We start from the raw sequence: 23,050 nt of genomic DNA on the forward strand, positions 1-23,050 counted from the left end.
CAATGATTCAATCACACCACTTCCTGAGTGTAGGTGTATATGTGCCTTCCTGTAATGAAAGCCCTGTAAAGACAGAGCTTTGGTGAAAGCAGACGGGTCTAGAAAGCTCAGCACTTGTGGTCTCCTCCAGTTTCTTATAGTCAACTTTCAGGTCATCGACTCTGGTCATTAAATTGACTCTGGTCTCCAAAGTCTCCATTCACAACTACACAAATTAGGTTATAAGCTGCTCCTAGAACAGCCTAATGGTTTAGCTAGTCAGCTTCACTCAATGCAGGATTTTGTTTTATTTTTGATAGCATCAACCAAAAGAAATTCCACGAAAAATGAATAATCTGTCTGTATGACTTTCCTGCTTTTGTGGAACACAAAAGGAGAAATTATGTGCTCTGCTTGTTACTTTTCCATGCAATTATAACGAATAGAGACTGACACAAGAGCACCATAAAAGTGTCATAGAAATGGTCCATATGAGCCATGCACTATTTCCCAAGTCAACAATAGCTTTGTGTCAAAAACCGGGAGGTAAGATTATTCACTGATTCCCTCCGTCAATCTCTTAACAGCTTCATAAGCATCATTGAGAAAATGAATCATTCAGATCAGTTTTTCAGAGAAAAGATCTGACTAAAATAAAAAGATTTGTTCATGAATCAAACTTCACTTGGCTCTTATAAGCATGAGAGCTTTTACGATGCTTTTGTATCCCTCTTGGGGGGGAAAACAAGCAAGAAAGAAATTAAGAACAACATGATGACAAGTAGATGATAAAAATAATATTTTGGGTGACCTACTCCTCAGTTACAGACTCAGTTTAAATACAAAGTATACTTTTATCCCCATCTCACAATCTTCCCTCAGGAGAAATAAAAATGGAAAAAAGAAAGAAAAATGTCAGAGTGCAAATCAAAATTTCTGACTTTTGACACTTTCTTGGAGACATTTTTGAGATTTCTTCTTCCCCAGAGGAAAAGCTCTGAGCAGCATGCAACTTCAACAAACGTCTCTTTTGCAAGCCATTTAATCTTGAAGAAACAATTAAGATGTTAAATATTTTTCCTTCCTATATTTGCAGTTGGTCTGCAATGTTTCCTGTCACTGTTGGGATTTGCTCAGGAAGGTTTCCTGATTCTTAACATGTTTGTTTGGCGTGTTAGCCTTCCATCTGAAAGTGACAACTACAACAGCATCTGCTGGATTTCATGTTTAACATTGAGGAGCCGACTGAGGCGTCTGGAAGCTAATTGGGGTCATGCCGTCAGAGAAAATGGCTCAAAGAATAAAGAGCGACGAGCAAAATAAATTCATTTGTTCTCTTTGAGCTGCAAATATCACAGTAATGACAAAATCCTTTTATTACATTGTTCGCTTTTGTAGAGATCAGAAGTATAGCAACCCGTGGACAATTCCAAATATAATGGCAAAATTAAACCAATTAGGAATATTGTATTAAGTCTACACAATGACACAGAGGAGAGCGTACAGCCAACAAATTATTCAGATAGCTCAGCAGCAACCTAAAACTAATGACAATGCTTAATGAATTTATCATGTTGTGCTCCCTATGCTTCCAAATAGTTCCCCTAATGCAGGGCTGTAATAAACTGTGGCTGGTCATTGTAAATGTCGCTCAGAAGTATAGACAAGCGGAACATCTGGACTAGACTTTATGACGATAGACTTCACAGACTTTTGTAAAATACTTGGTTAAGCCTAGACACTGGCACAAGAGGATGAAATTACATGTAAAAGGCAAGTAATTGGAAGGAAATTGCAAGTTATTGTGAAATATTAAAAATTCATTATGAAAGAATGGCACATAAACAGATTAAGAAAGGAGGAAATGCTGAGATACAGAGAACAACAGAAGAGGTATTCAATGACAGAGCATGATGGGTATAAACACCACTGGAACACAATTAAGATAATTGCTCTGCTTCGGTTTACTCTCTGGGGAACAACTAAACAGATTCATTTATCTCCTTGACATTTCACTTCAACAGACACCCTCCTGTACGAGCGTGTGTCTGTTTGTGATAAAGATGTCAAAAGTATCAACTTCGTTACCAAGTCTGTACTGAAATTTAAAAAGGTGACGACACCGGCATTCCCGCTAGCATTTTGAGCGCTGTTGAATGGATTCTTACAATTGATTCCCTGATTGGCCATTGTGTTCACACACTCAACATATATGTCTGTGACTGGCTACAATGATCACTTGAATGGCACTCGCTCTTCACTAAGGAAACTTATACACAGGCGCGTTTGAAAGGGAGGTCTATCAGCGGATCCCTAATATATCCGCAGATAGATGCCTGCTTTCAAATGCTCATGTGTGTATTTGTTTAAGCGCTCTATGCTGATGTAATTTCCACTAAAAACAGGAAGACAGGGCGGGACATATCAAGCTGTTTAAAAAAAAGATATCTTGATTACGTCACAGCTCAGCCGTTGAGCTCAGTTAAGCCGCATTTGACAGTATATGACAGTCACAGTCTAACTCTAATTGATTCCCCCTTTAGATTTAATATGAAACTGTTACTAAAGCAAACCAGTGATCATAGTCATGCTGAGGCTGTGTAGTCTGAAAAGTGTGTGAATTATGTTGGAGCACGGCATGCCACTTCTACTAATCAGTGCATTTTCTAATGCAGTCTCTCTAACGTTTCTTCTCCTAATCTCCTCCATATCGATTTTGCTTTAAAATACATAGCATTTTGTGCTGAATTCAAAGGATCCAATGCGTTTTGTGGTCTGTGCAGACTTACACAGATGGTCCACTCTGTAATTGTATCTCTGGACTAGACTGTTTGCAGCACTACCGCAAAACCAGACTTCATTTGCCTCAACGGAAATCATATTTACACATTTACTCATTCCCTTTTCCTTACATAGTGCACTATGTACCACACAGAAAATAACAATTGTCTGAACAAAGTGGCTGATTTCTGCTGCAGCTTCATCATCTATTTATAATGTAGGGGGCGGGATTTTGTAGATTCTAGAGAGCGGTTGATTGGTTATTATGGAATTGGTTATATTTTCTAAATGCAAAATTTGTCATTGTTTTGGAGCAAACTAGCTTATAGATAACCTTAAAGCTAACATATTGATACTAAAAGCCACAAAACTTGGGGACATTATGGAGGACTTTTTGACGTTCATCTAGTAACCACCCAGAACACCAGCCTACGCAGAACACCTTATCAACTGCATAGCAACGTCCTGCTAACCACCCACAACAGAGATCCACAAGCACCACTTAGATTTTCACCAAATCTAGTTTAAATTCACAAATACACTTTTCAAAACCTTGTGTGGGAGTAGCATATAAATCCTTTATAAGAGATGGTTTAAGATTACGCAACCCGTCTTCACGAAAACACCCGAGGTTAACACGCACATTATTCTTATTTTCCCAGAGCATCCTTTTCATCCCCTCACCATCCTAGGAAACCTTTCTTCCCGTCATCCTCACATCCAACCCGGTCTGAAGCACTCTGTCAGGGAAGGTAGACATGATAGGAGAATCTAATCTCTTCTGTTCGTTTACCCCTGTCCTTTCATCATCTATCATTCCATCAGACAGTGAGAGGCGATCGAGGATCTGTCAGAGACAAGTCTTTCAAATCGAGGCTGTGCTCTCAGGGAATTGTAGGGGTGGAAGCGGGAGACAGGCGGGCAGCCTTCCTCATATCAACTAGATCAGTTAATGATCTAATCAGAACTGACTCGATGGAATAGGACTGTGCACATAGGCACTCATGGCGAAGTCTTGTTGCAGTCTAGATTACTCTGTCAAATGTCATTGCGTATTTAGGATTAGGATTCATGTACAAACTATAAAAAGATGTATAGATTCCATTTAAGGGGATTAAAGGAGCAGTTCACGCAAAAGGGAATATTTTGTCATAATTTAGTAACCCTAATGTAACTTAAAAACCCATACAGTGTGTATTTTCTAGGACTGCATGATTAATCGAAATAAAACCAAAAGTGTGATTTGGGAATGTTAATGCACCATTTAAGAAAGAAACATGTCGCAATAATCTTCTCAAACTTATATTAAAAAGCACTTATAAACAAACTGTTTAACCAACAAAAGAGAGGCATTAAGAGCTCCCTATGGTTTTCTGCAAAAAAAAAAAAAAAAACATTAATGGTTTAACATTTGAAAATGAAGACAGCCAACAAATATTAGTACTATAATTTTACTGTTGCACAATAACAGCCATAGTTCTTAATTAACCTTCACTGTAGGTCATTCTGCAGAAACAAAGCAACACTGTTGTGCTCCACGAGAAAATAATTCAATCAAACATGTTTTAATATAAATGAGGGCAAGTAGTATAGATGGTACCAAAATGTCATTTTTGGGTGAATAATCACTTTAAGAATTGATACTGTGTATTCTGGTCACGTAAATTGGAAACTAAGCTTAAAATGCTGCCTCTGGTACATTGAGGTTAATCTAATTGGAAGTAGTAGAAGTTATTTATGGAAATCTCTCATCTCTAATACAACATAAAAATGAATAATGCAAAAAAAATGAAAAGTGACTCATTCTGAGAAAAGCAGAACTGTATTAAAACAAGAACCGTTAGCTGAAGTGTTGCAGGAGGCGTCTGAAGTGTGATTTGCTAATCCAATACCTCTTGACAGCTCAGACCACTCCTGCAACGCATATTGAATCATGGCGATTTATAAATTCCATCAAAGGCTTTTTTATTAGCGTAACACCTTGCTGCATGAAAATGCTCAAATGTAGTGGCTATAAGTGCTGTACATGTATATATAAAGCGACAATATTACAGCATGGCATGTGTGTATCGGGACAAAACTTGCATTTTTAAAACGCCAGTTTCAACACTGGCAGCAGTAAAGATTGTAATGCCAATCTGACAGTCCAAGGATCATCGGTATTGTATGCTGAAGTGGCACATTGCCATTTTTAAAGGTGAGTTGAAGATGAAAGTTGTGTGATTGACATGAAGGTGAATGAGTTTGCTTTGACTATGACTCATAATGACCCTAAAGGCCTGTATGTGTCTGTGTATCCGGGTGAGCACATCTCTCACCCACCCCGGCTGTCTTACCTCATGCCCACAGCATGTCTCAGCACGCCTAAAGCATATTTAGCAGGACTGTCTAGACTATTGGCACAAACAAACACACACAAAAATATACACACACGCACAGCAAGGACGAATTCCAAAGTGATTTATACAACTATGTAGGCCTGTATCATATTTAGGACTTTCAATTAAAGGATATAAATATAAAAAGTTACATGATCCACTTATTAATTCATACAATTAATTAATAGACAATACAAAAAATGGCATTTCAATGTCATTGAACATAGGCCCATCACTGACCTGACGTTCATTGAAGATTGAACTTTGAGAATTAGTACAGAAAGTAAGGCCTCCATTGCCATCAAACAGATTGACTGACTAATAGGGCTGCATGATTAATCGTTAAAAGATTGTGATCTCAACTCAAACACCCACGATTCGCCTGTGTCTATTAAACCTTTGACAAAATCTCACCGGAACATACAAATCTGCGATGACGCTTGGTGTTACAGAAAAATGAAAAATGTCCATTGCCACAGAGCAATGGTAGAAGGTGGCCTGGTGTGTTGTTTTTTTTAACATCACGTATGTTGCTGGGTGCATGTACGTCGCTTACCTAGGGGAACACATGGCACACATGCGAGATAAAATAAAAATAAAATGTAAAAAACACAACTTTTCAGAATGCGTCAAGCACATGCACTGCAGGTCATGTGACGAACCAGCTTAATCCTTTCCATAACAGCATTAAAAGCTCAGCCAAAATGGATGAATTATTTATTCCGTTGCTGAAACTTCCTTGTCTTCATGGAGAATGCGTCTTGTCGAGTACCATGGTAAACATAGTCAGTTACGGCTTAAGTGAACGTCAACATCAAATTTGCCAGTAACCGCCAGCGTTTTTGGTCCTTTTCTTACGTTTCATGGCACACAGAAAATCTTGTATTAAATATTTGATTTTTAACATGCAGAAAAACATCAGAGAACAGTTTAATTATTGCTTCATGCATTCTTTTTTTTTAATCAAACCTTGAATGTGGGTTTCATGGAAAAAGCAACATTTTGAGAAGATGCAAAGAAAATCGTGTTTTTGTCAAAGACTGTATCTGGATGAGATTCGGAGCGATGATCAAAACACAGATGGAGGAGATCGAGTCCTTCAACTCCCCCAAAGCTTTACAGTCCTGGAGCAACATTAGGCAGTTTTGCTAAATCTTTTATTTTTTATTTTTTACTAAGCCTAACCTTTTATTCTGAAGATGAAAGCAAGTTTCCAACAACTGCTAAAACAAACTGTTTTTCTGAACGTGTTAAAGCACATAGTTTACTTTATTGCAACATCTACTATGTCTGCAATGTCTAAATTAACTCTCAATTTACATACTAATCTGCATAAGTACACTTTGTTTCTTTGAATTGAGGAATAATACCCGCATTTTCCATCACATGTTTGAAGGGGTACTTCAGCGCTGGGAAGATGAATCTGTATTTAAACAGGGTCATTGATGTAGTAGAAATGTGAAATTATTTTTGAATTTGGTGCTTTCTAGACTGAGAAAAGACAGAAAATGTGTTTTTTGTCTCATGGGGATGAAAGACTACAATTCCCAGAATGCTTCGCTGCCCTGTGAGGCCACTCCCAAAGCCACCACTACTGAATCACTTTTACTTTCCCACCACCGCGTTCATCTTCATAAAATCAAAAACTGAACGTGTCTGTTTAATATATTGTGATTTAGCCGCTGAGGAAGTGTCAGCACAAACGCAGCAGGAGTTTTACACGCATGGTGATGAGCTGAAGGAGCTCTCATGATGAGAGCTGAGGTAAACACGTCCACGCTCGCGGCAGTAGTTCTCAGCGCGTGTTCAGTCTGCCGCGTTTTCAGTTCATGCCTTTGGAAGATTAACTTTCATAGGAATTAACTTGAGAAGATAAAATACTCACTTTGCGCCGCCGGCCGAACCGTTAATATGAATGCCTGAGCCGAGCTGAGCTGTGAGTGCGACCCCGTCCCCCATGTGCGAGTTAAAAACATGCAGAAATAGCTCCCTCTGCTGGCTGTAGTCTTTAGTCTCTGCCAAACATTTTACCGATGACGCAAATTGTCGATATTTGCGTAATTTTTCCAGAAATAAAATGCATAAATCTCTTGTCTCAGGGGGATATGAGAGGGAGGAGCACGATCATTCGAATATACTCCAGGGTTTCTACTGATAGAAAGCTATATGCTAATCTCTGAAATAACCCTTTAACTATAGCAATATGATAAAAATATGTTTGTCTGTCCTTTTGCCTCAAAGGTGGCAAAACCACAGTCTGCTATTGAATTTTGAGATGCCAAGTGGTTACACTGGCCTTACTCATAAAAGGGAACTTGCCCTTGCTTATCTGATCAAACCCAAATATAAGAAGTGCCATTTTTCTGTCAAACCTCTCTCTCTCACACACTCGTTCTCACTGCAAGAGCACTCATCCGCTTTATTCTTCTTAGTATTATTTGATATTTTTCCTTTATAAAATTATTTAAGTTATAATAAGTTATTTTACTCAATTTAAGGAGTGGTAAGTGCTTTCTGGTAACCATTGTTGTTATTTCAAATCACCAAAACAAACACGCCCCTACCCCCAAAATGGTCTCGCCCCTATTTTGATAGCTCCGCCCCACACATACGTAACCCAGGCAACGACTATGGCAGACTCTTTGTTACTAATCCAGATCGAATGTTCAATGAAAAAGTCACCCCTTCCAACACAAAAACCGTTCTCATGACAACTCGATACACAAGCACAACAGTCCAGCTAACAACATATTACAGTTATGACGGGATTAGGGTTATGTATTAGTTCTCAGCTAATGTTCGTCATGTGTGTCGTGTGTTTTGAATAATGACGTGCACTGAGCGCTCTCTTCACACCATCATTATTAGACACGCCCCTTACCTGCTGATTGGCTGCAAGTTTGTTATTGGACTCAGCCAGAGTCTGTTTTGTAAAACGGTTTTGAAATAACACTTACCCAACCTTTAAGCAATTAAATTGATTTCTATCTGTATTCTTGTGCCTGACTGCATCTCCTTGCATCTTGCTGACGCTGAGCCAGAGATCAGTTGTCAGGTATGAAACAGCTTTACAAGATTTTTCAGCCACATAGTATCGTTATTTCTCTGTTACAGATATTCATATTATCACAGAAGAACTCGGATAAGTTTTTTAGTTTGGATATAATATCTGATGTCTATGGTTTAGTGATCAAAATGGAAATGAATGCATCAACGTCATCATCAAGGGCATTTTACCTTTTCATTTGAGAAAAACTATTGTCATATCATAAACACACTTAAAGGTCTTCACGGCAACCTGTCAAATAAGTTTGATAAATTATTTGGTCACCAGAATTTTTTTTTTTCATAAAAATGAAAAATACAAATAAATAAAAAATTATATATGTGTGTGTGTGTGTGTGTGTGTGTGTGTGTGTGTGTGTGTGTGTGTGTGTGTGTGTGTGTGTGTGGTCATCATGTTAAACCCTCCAATAGCGCACTAGGTCGATAAGCCAGTCTGTGATTGGTTCCCACAAAAGTGTAACAGAAGCAGTAGAAATGAATGTACGGGTTTCCAGACTGAGTTGCAGGGCGAAATCAAATCATCGGCAGATCAGGCTGGGTTTACCAGTATAAACAACAAATCCCTTAATTCACAAATAAGTTTTTATGATCGTTTGAGGTGCATGGTTTTTGCTCTTTTTAGGGAACTGAATAATTTGGCTCAGTAAGAGCCGGATCTTCATTAGCTTACCACTTCTGGATCTTTAAATTCAGTCAAATGTATGTTTGGTCTGTGATTGATATGTATGCACATACCTTATTTTACTTAAATTATTCAATGTTACTCAATTTGTTTTCTGACCCGATATTACGGATGATCTTTTCGCCACACTGCTGGACCACATGCAGTTACTAAATGTTAAGTAGCCTACACGTCACACATGATCTTACACACATACACATCAAAATAACATTCAGTTAGACCACTTGACGTGTGACTGCGCAACATAGCGAAAGGATAATAATTATTCTGTCTTGTATTAGTATACAAAAAGGAAAAATGTCTCTCAGACGGGAACTAACTCGAGCCGGCTCCTTTAAGTGAACGATGAGAGTCGGTTTCCGTCTGAGAGACATTTTTCCTTTTTGTACACTAATACAAGACAGAATAATTATTATCCTATTGAGAATTGTGCATCTCTAATGACTAACTACTGATAATATTAGACCGTAACAGAACAATTTTTAAAAATTGATTCGAAGCAAAAGTCTGCTGTAAAAAATAAAAGCTTAGTCAATGACACTGACCTACACACTGACATTTAAAAATGTAGCTTGTTTTTAAATGTCTCGTGTGTCTTATAAAAAGGCATATAGAACGATTTAAAGTGACCTTATTTTGCCCTTTCAGCATGGACACCGAGTGTACAAAAACACTGAGCCTGAGAGATGTTCTCAACTGGCCCCAATTTTTCAGCATTAAATATGTACGATTCCTTGCTACCTAAAAGTGAAATGCTAATAGAAGGAAATATAAAAGGTAGCAAATGGAAACTCATACTGCCAAGTATTATTTTAAACAATAAAACAGCATAAATAATGCAATACTAGATGGTTTAAAATGTAGTATGCTACATTATTGCGACATAATCCTGTGATAATTAATTTAGTGAATGCTGCTGTTATTTAAGAAATAAAATATTATTTTAAATACATTTTGCCTATGAAACAATATACTGCAGAAACAGGGACTAGAATGTTATTCTGCAAATAGTCAGCATTTTTATCAAGATGAGAAGGATTCTCTGAAACATCAAATATCTCTCAAGCACTGTTACTTTAGTGCAAATAAGATGAAAAGCAAATAAATAAAACACAAATGTATTTTCAGTATCGAGTAATAAGCATAATTGTTTCCACCTCACATAATAAAATGGCTGATGTCAAGTCTGTGATATTTAACTGAATATTTAGTTTAGTGGCAATTGGGCTAAACACACATACCGGTACACACACACACACACGCACACACACATCTGGTTTGCTATCTTTGTGGGGACTCTACATAGACGTAATGGTTTTTATACTGTACAAACTTTATATTTTACCCCTAAACCTACCCCTCATACAACTTTCTGCATTTTTACATTTACAAAAAAACTCATTCTGTATGAGTTATATGCTTGGTTTCTCATGGGGACCTCAAATTAGGTTCCCACGTTGACACGAGTTCCCATGAGTCTGTGTGAATTCAGGCTGACATCCCCACAGGGATAGAAAAACATGAACACACACACACACACATGTAGCAATAAACCTTTACACTTATTTTAAATATTGACTTGTGTTACTTCAGAATACTCAAAATCTAATTTAATTGTAATGTAAAATGGGGAATAAATAAAGAAATAAAAATAATTTGTAGTCATTTGGCATTACATGGGAAAAGCAATTATAGAAAAAGGGCAACCACAGGAACATCCTTTAGGATAATCACGCAGGTGCTCCTTCAAACTAGCCCTTTCAATTCTACAACTAAAGATGTGGTTTGCAGAAGACTCTGTAGAGGTTCAAATGATTTATATTTTGGTTTAGAAATGTTCACAAGAGCATGAATATTTCAAGTATTATGTTTTTCAGTGTGTGAATCATTGCAAACTGTCCGCAAGCTTCAGTTTCTAAAGAATTCAAATCACAAAAACAAAAATCAAATCATTCCCTATAACCAATGCTTCTCCTGCCTCATTTGCATGCATTTGTTGGCTCTGGACCAACAGACAGTGAAATAAGCACAGCTAAACACACACACACACACACACACACACACACCAGAACTAGAGTTTGCAGCTAAGTCATTAAAATAACTGGAGAAACATAATAATAGCCAATCAAAATGCTTTCCAATTGGCAAAATCAGGACACAACAAAAAGCTTCAAAATTGCTCCATCCTGAAGAACCAACCATATGATTTTTTTTTTCAATGTTAAAATATTATCCAATTTTTGTAGTAACAATTAGTAGTAGGTCGACTTTACTGTTGGAAAAAAATCAAATAATAATAAAAATATTAATATTAATAAATTTAAAAATAATTTTATATAATTTCAAGTCGTTTTAGTTAAGTTAGTTTTAATTACATTTTTACTAAAATAAAACTATTGTGGTAGAAGTCTCTCTCTACACGATCTAATGCAAATGCAAAACACCCCACATGCAAAGCATCTGTTGTCTTCAAAATGTATCCACAAACAGTAGCAACATGGAGTCCACAGACACAGCTGCTACTGACATTCTGCACATGTTGTGAGACACAAAAAAACAGAGACAGGAGCAGCTTCACACTGCAGGGATCAGAAGACCAGAAAACAATATTATTATACAGTTATCCTAATAACTGCTTAATTTCACTGATATGGGCCAACATAAATTGCCATTCATAAACCATTTTATTTTCAAAAATAGTAGGTAGAGAATGAAAGACAGAAAGGAGTAGAAACTACACAGTGAGAGAGAAACAAACTGAGAGACAGAATTATAAATCAAAAGCAACACATTAGTGTGACATGGGTCTTTGGCCCGACCCTGGTCTCCTTCTCTGAGCAGCTCTGTACTTTGAGCCCAGTGCCCTCAGATGTCTGCAGGGGCCCGGTGTGTCCCCCTGAGGACCTCTGTTTAAATCGTTCACACTGAGAAATTATTACTCACATTGTGCTTGGGGTGTCCCTGCTGACCCCAGCACTATGACTAATAGACTGTTTTACTGAGCCTGTCTCTTTACCCCAGAGGAGCAGCAGAGGAGAACAAGAGAAAAACAGGCAAAAATAACCATGTAATATCTCAGTTGATGAGTCCCAGTGACAATTACATATTCAACGCCCTCCTTCTGAAGTCTCTCTCTCACACACACACGCACACAAACACACACACACACACACACACACACACACACGCGCACACGCACACGCACACGCGCACGCACACGCGCACGCACACGCGCACGCACACGCGCACGCACACGCGCACGCACGCACGCACACGCACACGCACACGCACACACACACACACACACAGACCAATGATCTCCACCAGCAGGGATCAAAGTAAATATATATTAGAATCTGAAATATTTCCCTTCAGATAAAAGAAATGGGGGGGGGGGTTATAAATTATGTATAATAACATTCATATTTTTGTATTACCATTTATATTCAAATTTGTTCTTTTCTTGATGATGAAATGCTTAATCCTTCATTAAATTAACTCTAAAATGACCAATAATTTTTAAAAAGTATAATTTAGCTAGTTCTAGTTTTTAATTGGGAAGAATGTTAATAACTGCAGGATGGATGGATGGATGGATGGATGGATGGATGGATGGATGGATGGATGGATGGATGGATGGATGGATGGATGGATGGATGGATGGATGGATGGATGGATGGATGGATGGATGGATGGTTTATGTCTATACTTTAAAGAAAACACTATTTTATAATACAAAAACAGCTTCACATTGTCACAAAATAAAAATGTTACGTTTTGGCAGATAAGAACACGTCCAACTGCTACACCCTGGCCTTAACAATGCCAAGGTTCGATCTCTATGGGGAGAAAACAAACTAGCAGAAAAGTATACCCTGAATACGAGGCATTGCACAAGCTGCTTTAAAAAGTCTATAAATGTCTGTCAAATATGCAAATGTTCCTCTATTCAACAGTATCTATACTTCTGAATCTATACTATCTGTCCTTTTTTTCTACATATGTTTTCTATACTGTCTTAAGAAATTTGATTTCAGATAAACTGATCCCATTTACTAGAGATTATAGCTGTATGCTCCAAAGCACATTCTCTTTAATGAACATGAAACACTTTCCTTGATCCTTTGCGCGTTACCTTAAATTGCAATAATGCGATCCAACTATCTGTCTCTAAGTGATATGAACTGTTTGTATAACCTCTGCTTTATCCAATCTTTCATTTTTACCGCCCACATCACCTCATTTCTTCAAGGTCAACAGACAGTCCATCATCAGGTCTCGAGCTAAGAGCACGATCACACATCTCATCTTCAAACCGTAGTGTCACCTAATGACTGCAAGGTTAAATATGCTTCATGTCAAAAATTTAGTGCTAGTAATTCACATTGACTTTCACTGGATAGAGGCATCACACTTCAGAAATTTGCACCAATTACAGACAATTCAATACATGATGCAAAGCCACACACTGCAAAGATATGGGGGAGCTGGCAAAATGACAAATAAATAATCCATAAATTATGTCTTTATAATAATATGCTGATAGCTTTACAGTGGGCAGGATTGGGTCTTACCTTTTTAGGATCTCCAAGTTCACATTTGTTTGAGGTCAAATTTGCTCTTATAGGGTTAGTTCACCCAAAAATTTAAGTTCTGTCATTAATTACTCCTAGGAGACTGGCACAAACAAGAAGAGATTTTTGAATAAAGTTGTTATTTTTCTTTTTTGCGCGCAAAAAGTACTCTCGTCACTTTATAGCATTAACGTTGAGCCACTGGAGTCACATGGACTATTTTAACGAGTTTTCACTACCTTTGTGGACCTTGAAAGTGTTAATTAAATAGCCATTTATGGAGGGTCAGAGAGGTCTCGGATTTCATCAGAAATATCTTAATTTGTGTTTCGAAGATGAACAAACTCTTACGAGTCTGGAATGACATGAGGGTGAGGAATTAATGACACTATTTGCATTTTTAGGTGAACTAACCCTTTAACAGAAGAACATTATTATCTATCAAATAAACAAATTCGAACAGCTGCAAGAAGGTCAATCTCATTCTCAGTTCAAACCACTTCTATTGAAATGAAAAGCAATTCCAAGCCAATCTTTTGAAGGAGAAATCTCTTGGTCTAAAAACAAATTAGTATTGTGTATTAAACCAACTGCATCCTGAAGGGCAACAAATTGACTTGTCTAAGGTGATTCAACAAAATATTACAGCATGACCTGCTGGCTCAAGAGTTAAACTCATTTGATTTATTTCCAGAGGCACCGAGAATCCCAAAGCAATGAATTCAAAGCAATCCCTGCTGGAAAGATATGCCAGGATTCAGAAGAGAAGGTCTACCACAACTGCCCCACATAAAAGCAACTGATCTATCTGTATGAAAGGAAAATCAACTGGAGCGCACTCATTCATTTCATTCAAACATGGTTTTTATTAATACCAGTCAGATTTTTATCATCAGGTTATTATAAACTTTATATCATCTAATTTTTATCATAAATTTTTTTAAATTCACAATAAAATGGTAAAATCCCATGAATTACATTCAAACTAGGGCTGTGTTGAAAAAATCAATTCACCAATTCTGAATCGATTTTCATATTAATTTCTAAAGATCGATCAGTAACTCAGAGGATCGATTTATTAATAGGCCTACATTTTCTCCGTGAATTTTAATTTGAATTCATGCATCCGCGCGAGGTGAAAGGACATTAAAATAATGAACATGGCAGCTTTGAAAACTCCAGAACCGCCGTGGACAGAGAATACTAGAGTAGGTAAACAAACTCAAGCCGAAGCTCTCATCACTATACCACCGCCGCTCTACTGAAGAAGCGCCGCGGACAGACCGAGTTTTCCCTCACTTTTCCTCTTCTCTCGTTACCGCGGCGGACAGAGAATACTAGAGTAAGGTAGACGAGTAAACTCGGGCTGCTGGATATGTCGAGAACGCGGCTTACATCACAGCCGTTCTCACTGCAGCGCGCGCTTACTGCCAAGGAAGTTGTAATGGCTGCCTTGTCATGACAGCACGCGTCCTCTCCACAGTGCACAGTTGTTCTTTACAACCATCAATACTCCATTAATTTGCAGTTGAATGTCTATAATAATAGTATCAATATGTTGCATAACTACACCCCTGTAATATTCAGGTAACAGCTGGAAAAATGCTTTCTTTAAAAACACTTATCTAAATCTCAAAAATCGGATCGGATTAGATCGGATCGAATAATGATAATCGATTCAAGATCTTGAGAATCGAAATTAAATTGAATTATGAAATTGGAATCGAAACCCAGCCCTAATTCAATCAATTAATAAAATGCCTTGAATGGTGGTTCTCTAAAGTAAAACACCTAAAAAAATATTAACTAAATTGTTTTATTATTATAATTCATTACATTTGTGCTCGAAATGCTTGAAATGTTATACCATAAGCCAAGTTATTAAGATTATAATATTTATAATGCACATTTTTTATTGTTATAGTCTAAGGACTTGTGCCAACTTTTGCCATTGTGCCAGATATTCGACAATTAAAGATGATGGGCAGAAAAAATATCTGTATTGCAAAAGTAGCTAAAGAACAATAGTGGCCATGGCCAATCTCTCTTTATAATATTAGAATGTTCATCTTTCATTGTGGCACTTTTAATTTGCAGAATTATAATTTGGCAGCATCCAAAAATCACAAATTTCCCTATATAGACAAAAAACAGTAACAAAAGTATTATGTCCGAATTCACATAACTCATTAAAGAGTAAATAGCACCTAGATCACTATGCAGTGATCCCACGGGAGAGGATTTTTGTGAATGTGTGAATGTTCATTTGTGAATGACAGTGATGCAAATGACACTGGTAGGTCACATATGACAACATGGTGAATATAGTAAGCCCAGATTACATATATTCATACTATTTAGAATATATATTTTTAGCAGTCACAAAATACTTATTCAAAATAAATACTCATGAGATTACAGATGCAGCCAAAGTCTTCTTTCTCACATTTACTTGCATACTGAATTGTGATAGGTTAACATTGATAACTGTCATTATCTGGCGAGAAATCAGGACATGCTGAGCGCCAAGTCCACAGTAAAGCAGCGTGACGCAGCATTTAAAACTTAAGTTGCCCAAAACCTTTTTATGCCTTGAACAGCACTAGTTTTTTCCTTCAGGAAATGCAAAGCTGTTATTGTTGTTGTTACTGTAATAAATGTATCCCACAGAGTCATTTCACAAGGTCCAGCAGCGGGGTTCCGTGAAAAGGATAGTGCTATATGAAATACAGCTGGTGGGATTTTGCAACAACACAGAATTGAAAGAACGTTTCAGTCCTACAGAAGTGGTTCTGATCCCAAAAGTAGCTGTTGTGTCTTGGGCCTGCAGGAAACATTCACCCTCTCTCTTCCAATCAGTCGCTCCACAGTATGTACACTTCACATCCTTGGCCTTAATTGCCCTTGCTGAAAATACCTGCTGCCTGACGCCCTCAGCACATCCTTTCTATGTCCTTGTCCCAAACTATTAGCATTTTTTTAAAGCATATTCAATCCAGAGCACCTCAGTGTTGTATGTTTGAGTGTGTGTTATTTTCCAAACTAAGACATTTTATCCTTCCATTTACATGGAATCTTGGGAAATTTTGGGAATGTCTTTTTATTTTTTTAATATTTTAAATTAAAAAAAATATTTTATATATTTATATTTTTGCTACTTCTTCAGTGCCTTGTATGCTTACATTAAATTACTTTACCTTTGACCAAGAATCAATATTAATATGAAAATATTTTTGTATATTTTTAAAATGTCCACAGTGTCTTAGGTAAAGTCCTTATATTTGAAAAAACACTAATCGGTTTAAATATAGAAGTGGATAGTGTCTATATTGACAGCACTATCATCATCATCTTACATAAACCAGTTATAATAAATTATGATAAACACCTGAAAAAACTCAATTTTGCCTGTGTTCACACAATTTTGGGTTTTTTCAAACATCAGATTTTTCAACTTTTTAAAATGACCCATATCAGGCACGTATGCTTCGTCAAACACCCTACTCTGGGATGATCTTAACATCTTGTCAACAAATATCATAATATAATTCATTATGACAATATTTTATTTTATATAAAATAAAATAAAATTGTTGTCTACTCTTTGTACACTGTAAAAAAACGTGTTCAGTTGTTCCCTTAAATTCTTAAGTATAGTTTAATATACTGAACAAGTCATTTCAAATACATGTTGTCAATACAGTGTTTCCCAACTAATCTATCCCGCCACAGTTTCATAATAAAAATATTTAAACGTCGTTAACTTCACAATATGGCTTTATATTCTCATCAAATAGCAATAGGCTGTGATTAAATAGGTCTGTTTGCACTGCACATTTCTAAACGAAGTAAAGTCATATACTCATGAAGTATTAATTTTGATTTGTTTTACAATATATGGCTATAAATGTCATAGGAATAAATAATTATTATTATTATATTTAAATTGTTTGGCTTCCTATTCTACACTAGTGTGAATGTAAACTGAGACACTATTTCACAACTTTAAAGTTCAGGAAGTCAATGCACCAAGTTTTGTGTGTGTGTGTGTGTGTGTGTTAAATTTGCACACTGAACATGGGTTGAAACAGTTACATGTGAATTTTCAAAGTGCACCAGACTGATGAATTTAACTTTAAAATTGACCAATTTTTCTTCCAGTGGGATCAAGGTTGACCCACCACAGTCTCACAAAATCCTGTGGGAAACACTGCACTCAGGGTTGCCAGGTTTTCGCAAAACAAAACCCACCAACTGCTACTCAAAATTAGCCTAAAACTAGCCCAACCAGCCTCAGCAGGTTTTTTTGGCAGGGTTCCCCAACTAAAATTTGCTTTTCGGGACTAAATATCACATTATTGAGTTCACCTCAACCTCCAGACATTAAAAACAGCCTGTGCACTCTACAAAATGCTGGGTTATAAACAACCCAAGTTGGGTTGAAAATGGACAAACCCAGAAATTGGTTTGTTTGAATGGGTCCATTTATTGGGTTCAAACAACCCAATATTTGTCCATATTTAACCCAACTTGGGTTGTTTATAACCCAGCATTTTTTAGAGTGTGGGACAGTGGTAAAGTAGCCCGATTCGACGGACTTGGCAACACTGACTGCAATATGTATTAATCATATACCATTGTTCTGAAGATTAGACAAAATAAAGGTAAACTTTACATTGACAAGAAATGACTGGGGTAATGCCAGTTAAGTAATATTCTACTTGTTCATTATATATACATGCTAAATAAGTTACATAGCATGTACTATGATAACTGTGGATTTTACCTGAAATATATCAGATTAATTTGCCCTAGAGCTCAATTAATTACTGTTGCGTTATTTTCATTAACATTTTAACTTCTGTTGTTACAAATGTATTGGTTCAAAGTTCATTTATAATATTCTCTCTAAAGTAATCTGACATATGTGTACACTTTCTGTGTAATACTTAAAATCATTGATTATTTTGTTTTATGCAAAGTACACTGTAAAAAAAAGGCAAATTTTGAACTTTTGCAGTACAATCGACTTGTATGTTTAAGTTATTTCAACTTAAATGATGTTAAACTGACTTTAAAAAATTAGTTACATCTTGTATAACTAATAAAAACAAGTTTAACATTGCTTAACTTATTTTGATGAGTTAAAACAATGTAAAAACATATGTTGTCATAACTTATTGAACATATAATTTTTTACAGTGTAAATAAAGCATATCAAAATAGACTGATGTAAATTGATGTCAAAATATCTGAATTAAATTCACTCTGACATAACATTGCAAAACAAACTAAAATCTAATTTATTCCTATAAATACAGCATTTTTAATTGTAGACGGCATTCAGGTTCACTCAGAGAAACTCTTCCATAAAAAGACACACTATGTCTCCCTAATAGATTCTGCTTAATTATCGTTCAGCTCATTTTTGCCCTTTCACCCATTTATTTCTCGTCTATAACCGGGCCTAAAACCTACAACAGCATTGAACTTTTAGCCTTGGCCAGCAGCTACACTGAATAGTCAATACTCCTCCACTCGCTCTGAATAATCTAATAGTGTTATTTTTCTGTAGTGGAAAGCGCTGCGGGGTCATTAGACTTGTGAGATGGGGGAAAAGCCAACAATCAGCAAATAGCTGCAGGAACTCTTGCCCTCCGTGGCATCTCAACAGCTGTCCACCACTTTAAACGGGCGGACCGCAGAATAATGTTAGCCACAGGCCGGGTGCTAGAGAAAGAGTGCAGGGAAAGAAACAGGAGGGGGAGAGGAGGAGGAATAGAGGATGAAAGAGTGTGATAGAGGAGCAAGAGAGAGATGGAGAAGGTGAGAGAGTGAGTGAGGGAGAGAGAGAGGAATGGTGGAAGCAGATAAGAGACGCTGAGGGGACAGAAGGGAGGGTGAACACGGGCGATAAAATGGGTGGAAGAACCAGGGCATTGAACAAACACCAATCGTAAGTCTCACTACAGGCTCAACTAAGATTCAGCGAATTCTTATTGTTGCATATTCTAAAATGTTAACAATGGTTAGAGAAAAGATAGGGAAAGTGCTCAGAACAGCTCACCGACACTTTTAGAATGGATTTTGGAAATGTATTAAAGATGTTAACAGCAGTTAAAGGGATAGTTCAACAAAAAATTAAGATTGACAATTTTTTTTGAAGAATCTTGGTAATCAAACAGTTGACAGTATCCAGTAATATTCATAGGAGGAAGAAAATAGTATGGAAGTCAATGGCTACTGTCGTCTGGTTAAAAATACACTTTAATATACTTAAATACTTTAAAATATCTTATTTTGTGTTCAACAGAGGAAAGAAACTTAAGAAAAACATAAATGATAACAAAATTGTAATTTTTGGGTGCAATATCCCTTTACTGATAATAAATATGCCCAAAAATCCAATGAATATTCATTGGTTTAGACCTCAAACAATGTCTCTCATTCCAAATCCACATTTTCTTCTTTCTTCTGTTTATTTAGGCTCCAATAGACCCGAAAACTAGTCTATAGGCTACTCCACAATATTTCCAGCCTTCTGAGTCACATTGCTTTGTCTGAGAAAGAGGCATACAATTTAGGATAATGGCTGAAAGTCTTCTTCCTCATTGGCCTCAAAACTCATTTGTGCTTGAGTTCAGTTCAGAACAATCAAATGCATCACAATCTGTCAAAGGAAATGTGAGAACTAAGGATGTTTGGCATCATTTTGACAATCTTTTATATCTTTTTGTGTCCTTTTTGGAGCTTGACAGCACAAATCACTTATATTAGGGGGTGGGGGCAGTTCAGACTTTTTGCAAAATATCTAATTGTGTGGTCCACGAAAGAAAAGAAAGACAAGTTTGGGACAACATGAGGGTGAGAACTTTAGCACAATGGAAAAAGAATCATCACAGTTTGAACCCTAATAAAGCTGGGATGCTGAACACAGTTGACTGAATCACAAAGGCAGACTCAAAGCAGTTTCCTCTGAGACCTTCTCTCAGATTTCCTCTCATCTCTGTACACAAAAAAAACCCCGGCATGGTTCATTTTTAATGGCACTACCAACCGTGTGTCCGAGGCAAATTATAAGGAAAGACCAAATAAAGCTCCGAATAAAAAACCTCGTCAAGGAAAATATGGGGAATTTTAGACTAACCAGTCAGGTTGATGACACGCAGCACAACAGTTCATAAACATATCTCATATAAATTCACCTGCTCCAGCTTGGTGTTGAGGATAAGACATGTAACTTTAACATCATTGCAGAAAATATGCTTAAAGCGTCATAAAGTAATGTGGCTTACCAGCAGTTGTGTGGGATCTCACTACGATGATGCTGGGACAGGTGTTGTCTTCGAGGCAAGGTTGGTTGGTGTATTATGGCTGTTGTTGGAAATAGTGATAAAATAGCGAAATTGTAAGCTTTGAGGAAATAAAATTAACGAATGCCCAGGTTTTTTAGGGAACTGCGGTGCAAAAAAACAAAGTATGTTTGAGCTCTGTCCACTCAGAGATGCCAATGTGGAATGAATGCAGAGCGTTTCCTCTTTCAAAGAAACAAGCCGAGGCTGACTACAGTACAGAACGCCTGAGTCACGTGACCATCCCTCCTCACTGTCTCACCACGCGCAGGCAACATTGAACACATTTTCCTATCTGCTGAAGGATTTGATAAAGCATACTCTGGCAATATATTGACTATGAACTATTATTTTTATTTTGTTTATTTATTTATTTTATTTCTTATGTTTGTAGATCTTATATTAATTACGTGGGGATATTTGTAGCCTGCTACTTTTGAGAATTTATCACAATGGATTTTTAGCTTTGTAAACTAAAAAAATAAAAAAAAAGCTTATAGATTATTACAAATTTATACATTTGTTTACCAGTCCCAACTTGAGGGAACTTTTTTCTATTAATGCTGTGTCTAAAACGTCATAATTCCTTATAGTAATAGTTTCTTATATACTCATAATTTCTTATATAGGCCTATATATATATATATATATAACTTTAGATTTTTGACCTATTTTATGAACTACTGAATATTATATGAACTCATATTTGTATTTAAGTGTCATGCACTCAGCTATAAGAGCTATGTGTGCGAGATATAAAGAGATTTGTATATGGTCAAATGGATTAAAACATCTGAAAACTTTTTTTTGTGAATATAATAATTTTGGTATTTAAGGTGCAGTATTTAAATTAATTTACATTCAAGGAAAGCATTTCATTTCATTTTTTTTCTGACAGTAGCACCATTTGACCTTCTTGTTAATGCTGTAGTCCGTAACTTTTTGCACTCTAGTGGTTAATAAACGGAACTGCATGCATCTTGCGGAAGAACATTGTAGCCGGAGCTACTTCTCTCTGTTTATGTCTATGGCGAGTCACGCAGGGACTGTGCTCCTCCGCAGCGGTTCCTACTAGACTGGTCAAGATTTACAAAATGATATAATGAGAATGTACAACATGAATCCATTATCCAAACCATGATTTTGTCATACCCTGAATCATCATGGTACACTTAAAATAAGTGTATATATTGGGACTATTTCAGACCAGTCTAGTTGGAACCGCTGCGGAGGAGCACAGTCCCTGCGTGACTCGCCATAGACATAAACAGAGAGAAGTAGCTCCGGCTGCATTGTTCTTCCACAAGATGCATGCAGTTCATTAACTCTAGAGCGCAAAAAGTTACAGACTGCAGCTTTAAAAGGCATTAAATTAAGATTTATGTAGAAAATTTAACACTTTTGTTTAAAAGTATGTATGAAACTAACACGCATACAATGATACAAGGAAGTGTGTGTACAACAATAATAATTTCTCTATCAAAAAAAAAAAAAAATCTATGAAAAAATCTGGATTTTTTTGTTCCTCAGTCCCTATAAATGAATTTACACAAAATGCATATGCTAGAAATAACTGCAGCTCACAGTTCTCTCATTATAGTGTGAATGTTTTCAAACAGAAGAACCATTTATAGTTCACTCCCACTAACACATTTTTTAACCCATGAGGAAACAACTCACTCTGATGTGTAATTATGTTCTCACCGACTACTCGTGGTCCATCGAGCAATGGCTAAAAGGCTGTTAACTACCGCACACAGAAACCCATTATTAATGGCATTGCCGTTGTCATCTCTGCCACAGCCGTCAGGCGCTGCTTGCACAACTCACTTTTTCCATAGAAATTGGAGACCCTGTGTGAGAAAGAATTTACTGCTGACTGTATCTTTGTCTGTTAAATACATGCAAAAGAGCCTCCGGAAATGAAATCTCTGCTCATGTTGTGGCACCAATTAGCGAGCTTTACTGCCAGCCTAATTGAAGCATAATTACTAGGTTTGTTCAGTTCTGGGTAAATTTAAAACCAACACCAGGAAAAAGAACAAAGGTAATGCATGCCACAATTAACATTTACAAAGTCTATAATGTGTGCACCACTGTCCAGCAGCCGGCTATAATAGCTCCCCAGGTTTCTGTTTCGCCTAGAGTGAGAACAAATCAAGGATTTTTCTTCTCAACAGGATCCCGCAGAGATATCTGCCCTACAGCATCCTCCACGTTCGCATTTGTTAGTTTTCA

At 36.8% G+C, this 23,050-nt stretch overlaps 1 protein-coding gene across 1 annotated transcript in view; it reads right to left on the reverse strand.

The window, feature by feature from the left end:
* rap1gapb (RAP1 GTPase activating protein b) overlaps window positions 1-21,037 on the reverse strand; it is a 98,843-nt gene extending 77,806 nt beyond the window's left edge. Inside the window, exon 1 of the mRNA XM_067460301.1 lies at window positions 20,756-21,037. The gene's annotated coding sequence lies outside the window, so the exon portion shown is untranslated. The remainder of the gene's footprint in view (window positions 1-20,755) is intronic.
* Window positions 21,038-23,050: the final 2,013 nt, after the last annotated feature.

The sequence above is a fragment of the Pseudorasbora parva genome, chromosome 12, assembly GCF_024679245.1.
Source record: "Pseudorasbora parva isolate DD20220531a chromosome 12, ASM2467924v1, whole genome shotgun sequence".
NCBI classification, from domain to species: Eukaryota; Metazoa; Chordata; class Actinopteri; order Cypriniformes; family Gobionidae; genus Pseudorasbora; species Pseudorasbora parva.